Source organism: Zingiber officinale, chromosome 11A, assembly GCF_018446385.1.
Source record: "Zingiber officinale cultivar Zhangliang chromosome 11A, Zo_v1.1, whole genome shotgun sequence".
Taxonomy (NCBI): domain Eukaryota; kingdom Viridiplantae; phylum Streptophyta; class Magnoliopsida; order Zingiberales; family Zingiberaceae; genus Zingiber; species Zingiber officinale.
Window position 1 is genome coordinate 14,702,498 of NC_056006.1, and position 11,322 is coordinate 14,713,819.

Sequence of the window (11,322 nt, forward strand, 5' to 3'; positions counted from 1 at the left end):
GCTCTTGTCCCTCAGATGCATCCAAGCCCATGGCTCGTCCCCAATATCATCCTTCGCATATGCCTCGAAGTCGTTTCCCTTGACCCTTGTCCTTCCTGCCTTATCCACGGTCCCTCAGATTCTCGATCCTTCATCGGACCCAAAGCCATCAAGTTAAGTCGTATGTGTATCCTGCAAACTCGCACACTCACATACACATATCAAATAATAAGGGTGAACCTAACTTAAATTCTTTGTCTAAATACCAAAACATATGGCCACACAGACCATTGGGATTGCTCCAACACTACATTAGAAATACATGGAAAATATCATAGATTTATAAGATGAAGATATCTCCATTGGTATGAGACCTTTTGGGTAGAGTCCAAAAATAAATTCATGAGAGCTTAGGCCTAAAGTGGACAACATCATACTATTATGGAGATATCTAAAATCTTTTGGTCCTAACAATATCAGATCAAGCAACAAAAGAAAGTTCTTGGTGTTCAATCGATCGAATACCTATTCGATTGACCGATCCAAACTGATTTCATGAAAGATACAATCTAGATATATCGTCAACCTAGACGCAAAGCTAGGAAAATTTTGAAGGCCAGTCGATCGAAAAAGGATCAGTTGACTGAATAAAAAAGTTAAAAAAGAAGTCTCGAGATCCAAGACTAATAATCAATTCTTTCAACAAATCACTCGCTTCTTCTTTGCTCTATCCCATACGTGCAAGTGCTGATACGCCAAAGCTCTCCGACAACCTACGCGAAGCTCTATTCATTTGTTGTCAGTAACTTTTCATTATTTACTTGCTCTATTTGTAGTTTGTTACTATCACCGTCACTCTATACACACTCTCCTTCTATTCCGAAAGCTTTTTGAAGAGGAGATTTTCGTGATTGCCCATTCAAAATGGTCTAAGGGATCGTGGACCTTGAAGTAGTAGTCGTTGGACTATGAACCAAGTAATCGCCCGAGTTCTTATTGTCTTGTTTTACTTTCCATTGTTTATCTCTATTTTCACAAAAAGAAAGGTTTTTGATGAGGGATATTCAACCCCCCTCCCCCTTCTATCATGCTTTTCGGTCCTACTAGTCTGAGTATCTCAGAGCCCCTAGAGTCAGGTGGTCCAACTGAAGCAATCAGAGAGTTGAGCTGGCTAAGTAAGGCGGAGTAAGAGGAACTAGGCCCTTGGAGTCAGGCGATCCGACTAGAGGAATCAGAGAGTTGGCTAGCTGAGTAGAGTCGGGGGAGCTGGGGCCCTAGAGCCATGTGGTCTGATTTGAGGAATCAAAGAGTTGAGCTAGTTAAGCCAAATGGAGTCTCCTCGACCCAACTAAACTGTCAATTCAAGGGTTGTTGAGTCGGTGGAGATGAGCTTGATAGAGATGATCATAGCGATCCTCTTAATTTGGACTTCTAACTCAACAAGAATGTTGACCTTCCCTCTGACTTCCTCAGTACACGTGGAAATCCCTAATTACATGCCTCTCCCTAATTACTATTGATCTACTATGAGTCTCCCCTTAAGCATTCGGTCAATCGAGATCACTCCTTTCCTCTAAGACTTTTTTCACCACCTAGGGTTCACTCCCCATGGCCTCTCATGGTCCAAGCCTCCCCTCAAGTATCCGATCAGTCTTGACCTGCTTTGGGTCTCCCCTCAAGTATTTGATTACTATTGACTTACTTCGGGTCTTCCCTCAAGCATCTACTCAATCGAGATCACTCCTCTCCGCTAAGACTTTTTTCACCATTTAGAGTTCACTCTCATGGGCTAAACATATCAGTTCACCCGTGATCTTCTTGAACTTTTCAAACCTAGAGTTCACTTCCCAAGGATTTTAGCCAAGTATCTGATGACCCTTAACCTGCTTAGACTTTTCGCTTAGAGTTCACTCCTTTGGGAGCTTCCGTCTTCTTTGTTCAAAGCCACTATTTAACCCCCACATGACTCGATTTGGACTATGACTTTGATATCATTTATTAGAATTAAAAGAATTCACATAGACTTTGATATTATTTGAGAGAACCAAAATAATTCACATATTTCTATAATGGTATAATATTATTCACTTTTAGAGTAAGTACTTAGATTTATTTTTGGGTTATATCTAAAAGGCTTCATTTTAATAAAGATATCTTTTATATTATAAATTAATGATTTTCAATATGTGATTTTGATGATATTTCTAAGTAAAAAAAATATGGTGGTAAAAAAATGAATATGCTCGTCCCAGCGCCCTCGCCAATTCATCCCAGGGCCAACACGTAGGAGGTAAATCACGGGCGGCTACTAGTCTTTGGAATAGTGACTAACACATAAGAAAGATATTTATCTCAGTTTTATTGAAATTCGAATCTCAGATCTCATGATTATAAATTCGAATCTCAGACCGTCTTGAAAGGACTAAGTACCAAAAAAAAAAAAATATATGAGCAACGAGTAGGATGTATTTAGACATTTAGAAAATTTATTAGGTAAGAAAAATTTCTAAATGAATAATAAACGACAAACTCGAACATATAAAAAAATGAAGAAGTAAGAAACATAAAAAAAATACTAAAAACTGATAATATAGATTGGAAAACATAGTAAAGTAATTTATTGATTATCTAAAACTAAAATGGTGTGTGTAAAGGGAACAAACAAAGTTTGCCAAAGACACCCAAAAACAAATAATGGTTTGACCAAATTAAAGGTTGCAATAAATTAACAATTTATCATATCAACCTGATTTTTATATTTACAAAAAGGGATATTTATTTTTTATTAATATACCATTTTTTTCTCTTAGTAAAAAATGACAATAATAAAATAAAATCATAAAAAAACTTAAAATATCTCTAATCGACAAACTCAAGATAAAGATTGTAGCGTCGCAAAATATGTACGCGACCTATAGATGGTGACAAAATGGTAGCCGTGATCTTCACGGTGAGCTTGTGGTTACAAAAACAGAATTGTTTTGAGCAATTTTTAATTTTATTATAATGGTAAAAGATATTTTCCATAAATGTCAAAGTTACGTGCTAAATTGCCGTATTTAAATGGATGGAATGTAGGGCAGTTTAGCTCTTAGATTAGAGGAATCAGAGTAGAGTGCTCCTTTTATAATACTATTGAGATGATGTTCTCTTCTGATTAATTGAATGTTGTGTTATGATAAAAAGATATCTTTTTTGCTATGTCTCTGTTGTATGATATCATTCATACTCCGTGTCTTGTATAATTATACCGTTTCATGTGATCTGATAATTCCATAATGTTATTGACGCCAACTCACAAGATAGGGATTCATTAGGCCTGATTAGGCCCTTGACCCATTAGCTAAAAGAGGATTGAATCGTAGAGTTGAGTTAATTGCTCAAAGTAGTGAGTTATGTTGGTGCAATCAACTTTTAAGGTTTTGATATTTATTTAATAATATGTTTAATAAAGTCTAAATGGTCAAGGTGACTAAAGGCTTGGCAGTCATTAGTAGTCTACCGAGTGACTAGCAAATCCAAGTGATCAAGGTGACTGGAGGCTTGGCAATAATAAAAAGTCTATCGAGGGACTAGTCCTAACTGGAGGTTAAGCAAATGAAAAATCTTGGAGGAGTAAACTCTAAACAAGTGTAACCGAATAATTTCTGGTCTACCATGTCAACCGGACCAGTAAATCTTAAATGCTGCTAACACTGCTTTATTTTACTATTTTATATTTATTGTGTTAACTCAGCGTTGTAGGAAAGTCTTAGTCGATCAGGTTGATAGCCACTAAGTAGGACTAGAGAAAATCCAAACAGGTCTAAAGGATCAGATGTTTGACGGGTAAGTTGAGGTAAGCTCCTAGAGAGAAGTGGTGAGATCATGTCCCAGTCGAGACAACCTTAGCCGGTGATCCGACTCAAGAAATCAATTGAGGTTTCTAAGTCAAGATAATGACAGTCCTAACTATCATATTAATGCATGCATACTTATCTCTTTCTAATGCTGTTTTGTAGGATATTTTCATCGCCGGCATGGATACCTCATCGGTGGTGGTTGAATGGGCGATGGCGAAGCTCATCCAACGACCAGAGTTGATGAAGAGAGCTCAAGAAGAAGTGAGAAGATGTGTGGGGAGAAGTAAAGGAAAGGTGGAGGAGAGTGACCTGCACCAACTTCACTTTCTCAAACGCATAGTCAAGGAGATGATGAGGTTGCACCCGCCAGTGCCAATGCTCGTCCACCGGGAAACCATGCACCCAATAACTTTAAGTGACGAGTACCAAATTCCTCAGAAGATGATGATCTATGTGAACGCATGGACAATCAGTAAGGATTCGGATGTGTGGGAGATGTTAAGACCAAAAAGAATTTATATATTTCGATAATGGCATGATATTGTCTACTTTAGGTCTAGTCCCTCATGCTTTTACTCTTATACTCTATCAAAAATATTTCATACCAATAGAGATATCTTTTTCTTATAAACTCATGATCTTTCCCATATGTTTTCAATGTGGGAATTTGTTTGCAACCTTGCAACCCAACAATCCCTCCTTCAAACAAAGGACCGCAGGCTTCCCACGTCCGATCCTAGACCTACCAGGTCTTCCTACCCCTCAGTCTACCCGACCTACTAGGACTTCCTTGCCTAGCCGCAACTAGGACTTATTACCTGGTGTCTAGTCCTCTTAATTCGGACATAGAAGCCCCCACTTCCTTTGTTCAAGGTTAATATTCTACTCACATGGCTCAATTAGACCATAGCTCTTGTCCACAGTCGACGGTTAGACCTTTTGGCAGTCTTACCTCTGATACCAATTGTTAGGACCAAAATGAATTTAGATATCTCACAATGGCATGATATTATCCACTTTAGACCTAGGCCCTTATGGCTTTGCTCTTAGGTTCTATCCAAAAGGCCTCATACCAATATAGATTTTTTCCTTATAAACCTATGATCTTTCTTATGTGTTTTCAATGTGGGAGTTTGTTTGCAACCTCGTAACCTAATAGGAGAGACCAGAGGTGTTCGACTCGGAGAGGTTTGTGAACCTGGTGTCGCCGGCTATGGACTCGTTTGAGCACTATAACTTCAAGCTGATTCAGTTTAGCAAGGGGCGAAGAATTTACATGGGGAAGAATTTGGGGATGCTGATGGGGGAGGTGGTGCTTGCCAACCCCTTGTACTCCTTTGACTAGTAGTTGCCACCAAGAATAAAGCAAGGGATTGTGAGCATGAAAGAAGGTCAGGGATCACTGTGCATAGGAAGCATGCTCTATGTCTAATGGCGGCAAAATCTAAATCAAACTGAGCATGTTGTTCATCTCCAATACAGTTCTGGAACTAAATAATAAGACAATACCATAATTAGATACTAGGTCATAGTGAGTGCACTTTCTTTTTATTTAGACTACCAAATAAAACTAGCTTTTGTATTGTTCTTGTCTGAGACGACCAACAGGTAAGTCATCGATGAGCAGCTATCTTCTATATTGATGAAGTCACTGCGCACCAAAGAAGATGAAGGAAGGGAGCACCGACCAAAAATGCTTGCAAAACTTGGGAGAAGACTAGTTAGAATGGAGACCATGGGTGCCCTATCTCAACCACTTCGACACTCAAGTTAGTCTCTAGTGGAGGAGAAGATGGAGAAAATGAATAGTAGAGAAGTAGAGCACGTTTATATGATAGCATATATATGCATACCTTGGCCCACGGATGTGAGCTCTTTTTTTACACCGCTAAGATGATGTTCTCTCTCATTAATTGGATATCGTGTCATGGTAAAGAAGGCATCCCATTGCTATATGATATCACCCATACTCTATATCTTGTATAATCATACTACTCCATTTGCTTTGATAATTCCACGTGTTGTAGTGTTTATGATGCCAACCCACAAGATAGGAGTCCATTGGGCCTAAGGGCTTATGCCCTTGTCCCATTAAGTAAACGAGGACTAAGTCAAAGAGTTGAGCTAATTGAGAAGAGTAGTGAGTCGAGTTGGTGCAATCGACTTTCTAGGTTTTGATATTTGTTTGACAATATGTTTAATGAAGTCCAAGTGGTCAAGGTGACTGAAGGCTTAGTAGTGGTGAGAAGTCTATCGAGTGACTAGCAAGTCACCATGGTAATCTACTGAATAATTAGCAAATCCAAGTGATCATGGTAATTGAATGTTTGGCAGTGGTGAGAGAAGTCTATCGAGTGACTAGCAAGTCCAAGTGGTCAAGGTGATTGAAGGCTTGACAGTGGCGAGTAGTCTGCCAAATGACTAGCAAGTCCAAGTGGTTAAGGTGACTGAAGGTTTGACAGTGCTGAGAAGTACACCAAGTGACTAGTTATAACTGGATGTTAGGCAAATAAAAAGTCTTGAAAGAGTAAACTTCAAGCAAGTGTAACAGAATGCTTTCCGATCGACCACACTTGATCGACTGGATCAGTGAATTTTGAATGCTGCTAACACTATTTTACTTTACTATTTTATATTTATTTTGCTAACTAAGTATTGCAGGAAAGTCTTAGTCGATCAAGTTGGTCAGACACTAAGTAGGATTAGAAAAAGTTCAAACAGGTCTAGAAGACCAAATGTTTGGCTGGTAAGTTGAGGTAAGCTCCTAGAGAGGAATAGTGAGGTCGTGTCCCAATCGAGACAACCTTAGGTGGTGATCTGACTCGAGAAACCAATGAAGGTTTCTAAGTCGAGATCATGACAGTGCTAACTGTCATATTATGGATGCATACTTATCTATTTCTAATTTTATTTTATAGGATTATTATTACTATTATACTATACTAACTTTGTTTTGAGGTAGTCTAATCCTATCAAATGATTTTATTGGTGAGCAGGATACAAAAGTTGTTTGAGTATAGCTTAAGGAATAGTTCTTCATGCTCAGTACAATAGTGCATTAAGTTTATCAAGTTTCGATCTTTAAGCCTAATCAAGTCGTCATATCTTTATGTTCCTTATGCTCCTACCGATAGGTACTTACCTGCCACACGCATGGTTTATATCTCTGAAACTGCGCAAGGTCTCAAAGGACTTTTCGGAATCAAGAGAAATATAACGTTTATTTCCCCAATAACCTAACTTGATCTCAAAGGGGTGAATTGTTATTTTTCACTCACGACAATCTTTGTGTTCCTTTTGCTCCCAGCGATAGGAACTTACCTATCACATGCATGATTTATATATCTAAAACTACACAAGGTCTCAAAGGACTATTGGAATCAAGAAAAACATAATGTTTATTTTTTTAGTAACCTAACTCAGTCTTAAATGGGTAAATTGTTAATTTTCACTCACGATAATAGTTTTTATATCCATTATTCAAATGATTTTTTTATGCTTTAAAAGTGTAGCACTAACACAAATGCAAATATACAAATGCAAATGCAAGGATTTAATTTTTCCAAGTGAGTTGCCATGATCCGAGATCATCCACTAACAAAAATCTAATTGAGATGTCATCTTAGAAACACAAGTACTAGTCCAGTTCTATGAATCATGACTATTTTCAGAGTTATCTACCATCAAAACTAAGCAAAGTGAAAATATATCCTAAAACAAGGTCAATACTTAAACTCTTATAGTAAAATATTGCTCACTTTATGCTATCATGGATAGAAAAAGATAGATCACTAAACATACTATCACCATAAGTTAACAATAGACCACATGAAATATAGAACAAGCATGCTAGCATTTTTGCATTAAAGAATAAACAATTATAATGTAATGTATGATGTAACTAAAAAATTTATTATGCAAAAAATATGAAAATATGGCAAAAACTAATCTAAACCCAACACATCCCCTGGACATCATCCCAATGAAAACTAGAAATGTACTATGGAGGAGGTTTTGAAATTAGAGAAGTTACCTAGTGATGATCTCTAAATGGCAATTGAGACATTCATGTTATGAAGATACCCCTCTTTCTGATATTTGTATTCCTCCACATCTCTGAGTCCTACAAAAAGAAGTTAGACAAGAAAAATTAAGTGGAAGATTTGGGTTATTATGAAGAAAGAAAAGAAACTAGAAAGAAACAAAAAACTTAAATGAAAACAAGAAAGAACTTGGGGTGCCTCCCAAGAAGTGCTTGTTTTAGGTCATTGGCTTGACCCCTTATTTGGGTTTTTTGAAATCTCGCTCTGGTCGGAGTTTGAAATTTCCAAACTTTTCTTCCAATTGCCCATTTTATTATGGAGAGAGCTATCATCATAGGAACAATAAAGTGAAGTATCACTCCCTCCATCTTTGTCTCCTTGAAAGAATATTCAGGCGGACAGAGATGGTTCAGTCTGAACTTCCAATTCTATGCCTCATAAAAACTTAAACACCAAAAGAAATAGAACACCTCCCACATACATATTAAATAAGTAAGAACTCGATCTATATCAAGTTTAGTTAAGGACTTATCAAAAATAAAATCACATCCAACAAAATCTAACTCAGGTACCTCTATGAAATTTTCTAAAAGATCACAAGAAATACTTACGTCAGAGCGCTCAAAGGGACTTGAAATTTTCAAATAAGTAGATACAACTTCGGTTGGAAATTTAATATAAATAAGAAATTAAATCTTAATCGTTAGATCAAGATTAACAAATCTTAATCATTCAACTTGAAAGGTTTAAGTGCCCTTTGGATGGCTAAATCTCATTCATTGATTTCCAAAGGGTGACATCTAATGAAGAGGTAGTGTGTCTCTTAGGAAAAGATGCTATCTACATCATCCAATTCAAAATGGATGGATGAGATCTACTTGAACCAAGAGATTCTTATACCCCTTCATTAAGTATAAATAATTCCCCTCACATCCTCATTTCACTTACTCAATTCCTTCCAAGCAAAGCAAGCATTGCATTCCATACTTGCATTGGAGAGTTCGAGAAGCTTCTTCGGTTCAAAGGTCTTGTGATTTGTAGTGTTGCTATCGCAAGATAAAGTCGTTGTATCTTGGAAGACGATTGTCATGTGCCGTGAGCACCGTGTGTGGGGCAAATTCATCTTAAAGGGATAGAGTTTAACTCTAGCCTCGACTTTGCCAAACTGGTGGTATACCATTATTCTGCCCGTGCTCAGATTGCACCTTACGTGAAGATCCCAACAACTTCTTCTTGATCAAGTAAGGGCCCTAGCTCTAGCATTAGTGGTGATGCTTCAAAAGGTCATGATTCTTGAGGCTTTGCTTTTTCTCCAAAAGTCCTTACACTTTTATCTCTAATAATTTTGATCATTGCAACCTGTGAAATCAAGGAAAGTGATTCTTGGGTCATTGCTTCCATAGCGCAAGTCCCTACACTTTTCTCCACAATATCATCACTAGTAGATAAGAGTACACTGATATCAATATCATCCACAGGTAGTTATCAACTTCATTGGTGGTTTTAAATTGATTATCCTCATCACAATTATCATTTGAAAACTTTATCTCACCATTAACAAATACGATCCCCAAAGGGAAATCTAAAAATTTGCAAGACATCACATCTCCATCACCATCATCATTATAGAATTTACCAAATGCTTCATTGTTCTTGGTTTCCACCAACTTTTGTGAAAAAGAAATTTGTGGTACATGAGCCCTTAGTGGAGGCATTGGGATAAAGTCATTTTCATTGAAAGCTTGAAGCATATGAATCACATGCTAAGAAAACTTTACCTATGGTGTATAAATCCGTGTTGGAGTGGTGGGTGGGTCGAGTTTTCTTGAGGGTTGTAGTGGAGGTCCAATGCATTGTGAACTCATTGTATCTGACTTAGCTTCTAACTGTCTGAACCTCTTATTCTGCTTGATGATAACTTCTATATGGTTCTCAAGACTCTTGAATGGTTGCAATAGTTCTTGTTCATCATTCACGTTTGCATTCATGGCTTACACTTCTGAGATTGTTGGGGAAGGTTTTATCCAATTTTGATTTGACCACTGTTGGAGGTTCTGTGTCACTTGGTCAATTAACTCATATGCTTCGTTCAAACTTTTGTTCATCAATGAACCTCCTGCAGCAGAATCTAATAATGTCTTGTTCGAGAAAGAAATCCCCATATAGAAAATATGCATAGTGAGCCATTTCTCCAACCCATGATGAGGACATTACTTTAATAAACTTTTGAATCCCTCCCATGCTTCGAATAGTGATTGTTCCTCTATTTGAGCAAAGTTTATGATTTTGTTTCTTATGAATGTTGTCCTACTTGGTGGGAAAAAGTAATTCAAAAAGCATTGCTCTAATTGTTCCCATCTCGTTATGCCTTGTGGACGAAGGGAATTCAACCAAGTCTTTGCTCTACCCTTGAGACTAAATGGAAATGCCAGCAATTCAATAACATTTTTTTGAGACTCCTTCACACTTCACTGTACCTACAATATTCTTGAAATACCTCAAGGTGTAAGTATGGATTTTCAAAATTTTCTCCACCAAATTTGTGAGATTAAATCATGAAAATAGTGTTGGGTTAAGTTGGAAGTTCACAATATCAAGATGTGATCTTACAATGGGATTCAATCCTCTTGCAAATATTGGTGAGTAAAATTCTCTCAAAGGCCTGTCTATCATGTTAGTGCTCATAGAAAAAACAAAAGTACGAAATTAAAAATAAGAAAGAGAATGCAGGGATTTGAAAAATAAATTGCAAGATATAAACAAAATAAGAGAATGTGAAAATTTAAAAATAAAAAGAGAAATATCCAGAATAACTCATATGCTAATCAACTAATATTAATCAGAAATAGTCTCTGACAACTATGCCAAAAACTTATTGTATAATCTGCAAGTGCACGGTTATCATCAAATAATAAAATATCAATCCCACAATAACTGTCGATTAGCCACTAGTGAGAGAGAGAGAGAGAGAGAGTGAGTGAGCACAAGTGAGCAAAGAGGTGGAGGTGAAGTTGGTTCGGGGTTATTCTATGACTTCAGTTTCACTATGATGCTAGTTAATGCCCCCATGAATTATTTTTCTACCTAACTATATGCTTAGACCCATGTAGGGATTCTAACTAAAGTTTGGGATAATCCCGTGTAGGTCACACTATAAAGTTAATATCAGTTCTAATGTCATTAAGTAAAGAAGTAACTTTAGAAAGTCCAATTAAAGGGATATTCTAGGGCCCTCCTGGTCATATAATCGCTAGAGTTATCTGATTTACTTAATAATAGTAGATTAATGATATTAAGTAGAAAAGCTAATCTAGAAAGTCCGGTTAAAGGGATACCCTCTATCATAGGGCCCCCGATCATATAATCACTATATTACACAAGTCACTTCCTAACATTAATTTAGGAAAAACTCCTAAAACTCTAATTTGCCTTCCTAGTAGAGAATTGATCCATGTTTC

The 11,322-nt window shown here is 37.0% G+C and overlaps 1 non-coding gene and 1 pseudogene across 1 annotated transcript; both read left to right on the forward strand.

Moving 5' to 3' along the window:
• Positions 1 to 2,908: 2,908 nt before the first annotated feature.
• Positions 2,909 to 5,279, forward strand: LOC122031245 (annotated as a pseudogene).
• Positions 5,280 to 10,057: 4,778 nt separating this feature from the next.
• On the forward strand, positions 10,058 to 10,165 carry LOC122033124. Its single transcript, XR_006126382.1, has one exon. It is a non-coding gene; the product is annotated as a small nucleolar RNA R71 (small nucleolar RNA).
• The last annotated feature ends 1,157 nt before the right edge of the window (positions 10,166 to 11,322 follow it).